A 3,881-nucleotide genomic window follows, 5' to 3' on the forward strand; every position below is an offset into this window, starting at 1 on the left:
TCACGGATCCGGCGGAGATGTGCGAGAGGGCCCGGACCTTCTACGCGCGCCTTTTCTCCCCGGATCCGACCGATCCTGCCGCTTGCAAAGTGCTCTGGGACGGACTCCCGACGGTCAGCGCGGGCGACCGGGACCGGCTAGAGCTGCCTCTCTCTCTGGCCGAGTTCTCGGAAGCCCTCCGTCGCATGCCCACCAATAAATCCCCGGGCATGGACGGGCTGACCGTGGAGTTCTACCGCGTGTTCTGGGACGTCCTCGGCCCGGACCTAGTCACCGTCTGGGCCGAGTCCTTGCGGAGCGGGGTCCTCCCTCTCTCGTGCAGGCGAGCCGTGCTCGCTTTATTGCCGAAGAGGGGGGACCTCCGCGATTTACGGAATTGGCGTCCCATCTCGCTCCTCAGTACGGACTATAAAATTGTCGCGAAGGCCATTTCGATTCGGCTAGGGTCCGTGCTGGAGGACGTGATCCACCCAGACCAGACCTACACCGTCCCGGGCCGTACCATCTTCGATAACCTGTATCTGGTCCGGGATCTCTTGGAGCTTGGGTGCAGGGATGGTCTGTCGTTCGCCCTCCTGTCCCTGGATCAGGAGAAGGCGTTCGACAGGGTGGACCACGGGTATCTCCTGGGCACTCTGCAGGCGTTAGGCTTCGGGTCCCAGTTTGTGGGTTTTCTCCAGGTGCTGTACGCCTCCGCAGAGTGTCTGGTCAGGCTCAACTGGACCCTGACCGAGCCGGTCAGCTTCGGGCGGGGAGTGCGGCAGGGGTGCCCCCTCTCGGGCCAGCTGTACGCCCTGACGATCGAGCCCTTCCTCTGTCTCCTCCGCAGGAGGTTGACGGGGTTGGTGCTTCGGGAGCCGGAGCTGCGGCTGGTCCTGTCGGCGTACGCCGACGATGTGCTCCTCGTGGTCCAGGACCCGGGCGACTTGGCGCGGGTGGAGGCCTGCCAGGCCGTGTACTCGGCGGCCTCCTCCGCCCGGGTCAACTGGGTCAAGAGCTCTGGCTTGGTGGTAGGGGACGGGTGGCAGGCGAGCTCCCTCCCACCCGCGCTTCAGGCCATCCGGTGGAGCGCGGGTCCGCTGCTCTATCTCGGCGTTTACCTTTCTGCCACGCATCCCTCTCCGCCGGAGAACTGGCACGGTTTGCAGGGCAGGGTGGCGGAGCGGCTCCGGAAATGGACAGGACTCCTCCGGTGCCTTTCCCTCCGAGGGAGGGCACTGGTGCTCAATCAACTGGTCCTGTCCATGCTCTGGTACCGGCTCAACACCCTGGTCCCGGCCCCGGTGTTCCTGACCGACCTCCGGCGGGTGGTGCTGGAGTTCTTTTGGCCAGGACTGCACTGGGTCCCTGCAGGGGTACTCCACCTGCCCCTGGAGGAGGGAGGGCAGGGCCTGAAGTGCCTCCGCACTCAGGTCCACGTCTTCCGCCTCCAGGCACTGCAGAGGCTCCTTTATGGTGCGGGTAGTCCGGCATGGAGAGCCCTGGCGCACGCCTTCCTGCGCCGCTTCCGAGGGCTCCGATACGACCGGCAGCTCCTTTATCTCGACCCGAGGGGCCTTCCGCGAGACCTCTCCGGGCTGCCGGTCTTCTACCAGGACCTCCTCCGGACCTGGAAGCTGTTCTCTGCGACCAGGTCCGTGGCGGCCACCGAGGGGGCAGACCTCCTCGCGGAGCCCCTGCTACACAACCCTCAGCTCCGTGTGCAGGTGGCGGAGTCCCCCGCGGTGCGCCAGAGGTTGGTCCTGGCAGAAGCCACCAGGGTCGGAGACCTCCTGGACTACGACCGGGGAGACTGGCTGGATCCCCTGACGCTCGCTCGGCGGATGGGGCTCTCCAGACCTTGTACTCCCCGGCTCGTACTACAGGAGGTGAAGGCCGCTTTGCCGCCCGCTGCTCGGGCTTACCTCGACCGGGTCCTGCGCGAGGGCACGCCCCGCCCACCCTCCACCCCGAGCCCTCCGGACCTCTTCATCGGGCCCCTGCCCCGTGGACCCGACCGGCCCCCCCGCCCCTTCTCCGCCAGCCGGCTGCACGATCTGCAGCCGGTCCATTTCCAAACCGCGCCAAGGAAACAACTCTACGCGCTCGTGCTCCATACCGTCCACTTCCTCGCCCTCGTGTCCCGCCCCGACACCAAGTGGCGAGACCTCTTGCCACCTGTGGAGGGTGAGGAGCCCCGGTGGGCCAGCCTGTACTCCACCCTGGTCCCGAGGCCCGCCGGGGATATCAGCTGGCGACTCCTTCACGGGGCCGTGAGCACGGGCGTGTACTTGGCGCGGTTCACCCCTGTCCCGGACACCTGCCCCTTCTGCGGCGTGAGGGAGACCCTGGCGCATGCTTACCTAGAGTGCGCCAGGTTGCAGCCCCTATACCGGCTCCTCACCGACATTCTGTTACGTTTCTGGCTGCACTTTTCCCCTCACCTCCTTATCCATGCACTCCCTATCCGTGGCCCCACAAAGTCGCGGGACCTCCTGGTCAACCTCCTCCTCGCCCTGGCAAAAAAAGCCATCCACGCGACCAGGGAGAGGAGGTTGGCCGACGGAGACTCCTGCGACTGTGGGGCTTGTTTCCGGTCCCTCGTCCGCTCACGTCTCCGGGCAGAGTTCCTCTGGGCGGCGTCCGCTGGCTCCCTTGACGCCTTCGAGGAGCAGTGGGCGCTGTCCGGGGTTCTCTGCTCGGTGTCCCCATCAGGCTCCCTCCTTATGACCCTTTGACCTCACTCCTGTCCCTGTTCTTTTATTAGTTGTCCCCCGCACTTAGTGGGTTTCCGTGGCCCTGTGGATCCTCCCCTTGGGCTGGGGGGGGGGTCCGTTAGCATGGGGCGGGCTTCCGCCCGCCCCCTCTCCCGGATAACCCAATAGTACAGGGAGCTTCTTTTTCTTCCCCTTGCTGAGAAGCAGCAAGAGAAGAAAGAAAGGTCCGTTGGGCCAACTGGGTGCAGAAGCCAATGCCGCCTTTTCCTGCAGTTAAGCCCCAAATGAGGGACTTGCACTGAGTAGAGGCAGTGCTGTGTTTCCAGGAAAGAGCCCACTGCTGCAGCAAGAGGGATGAAACAGCATGCTGAAGCCAGGGATTGAACCCGGGACCTTTAGATCTTCAGTCTAATGCTCTCCCAACTGAGCTACTTCAGCACCTGCAGGGGAACCTTTTTGGGCTGCTGCTTCTCACCTTGAAGTTTATTCTCCATAAACCATCTCTCCAGTCAACAATGGCCAATGCAAGACGGACATCGCTTGTTATTTTAGCCCTTGGAAACATCATCAACTAGTCTCTGGATCTCTCGAATGCTGCGCTTCAGTTCATGGGGGAAAGGCGAGAGAAGTGACCTTTGAATAAAGGGCCTGGGGTTAACATCCTAACGCTGTCTGTCTCCGACTGTAACACTATTTAATACCGGCCCACCCTGTGCTGGTGAGGGCTCCATTTCTAGATGTTAGTACATTTCAGTTACTGTCAAAATTAAAAGTTTCTATATGCTTAAAAGAAATTATTTTTTCATTTGCTTATATACGGCATGAATAAATACCCTTTTACACATCCTAGCATGAACATTTATTGTCTTATATGATAGGGAAAATCATGCATCCAAACTGTGCATCAAAATCATGAAATGAGCTACAAATGCAATAAAAATAAGGTATTCAATGGTTTAACATGGAGCGGGGGTGGGGGGCACTGAAGACACTTCTTGCCTGGGATGCCACTTGGTCTCGGGGAGGCCCTGTCAGGCAAAGCAGGAGTTAGTCTCACACGCCTATTTCCAGGCTGTAATCTGTGGGCGCCCTGCTCTGGGGGAGGGATACGGTAGCCCAGACTCAGGGCTGGAACAGGCCCTGGGTTGAGGGGTGGCTGCAGGGTTTGCAGCGCTCTGATGTCTC

The 3,881-nt window shown here is 61.3% G+C and overlaps 1 non-coding gene across 1 annotated transcript; it reads right to left on the minus strand.

The window, feature by feature from the left end:
• Positions 1-3,061: 3,061 nt before the first annotated feature.
• Positions 3,062-3,134, minus strand: TRNAF-GAA. Its single transcript has one exon. It is a non-coding gene; the product is annotated as a tRNA-Phe (tRNA).
• Positions 3,135-3,881: the final 747 nt, after the last annotated feature.

This window comes from Mauremys mutica, unplaced genomic scaffold (genome assembly GCF_020497125.1).
Source record: "Mauremys mutica isolate MM-2020 ecotype Southern unplaced genomic scaffold, ASM2049712v1 Super-Scaffold_1427, whole genome shotgun sequence".
NCBI lineage: Eukaryota > Metazoa > Chordata > Testudines > Geoemydidae > Mauremys > Mauremys mutica.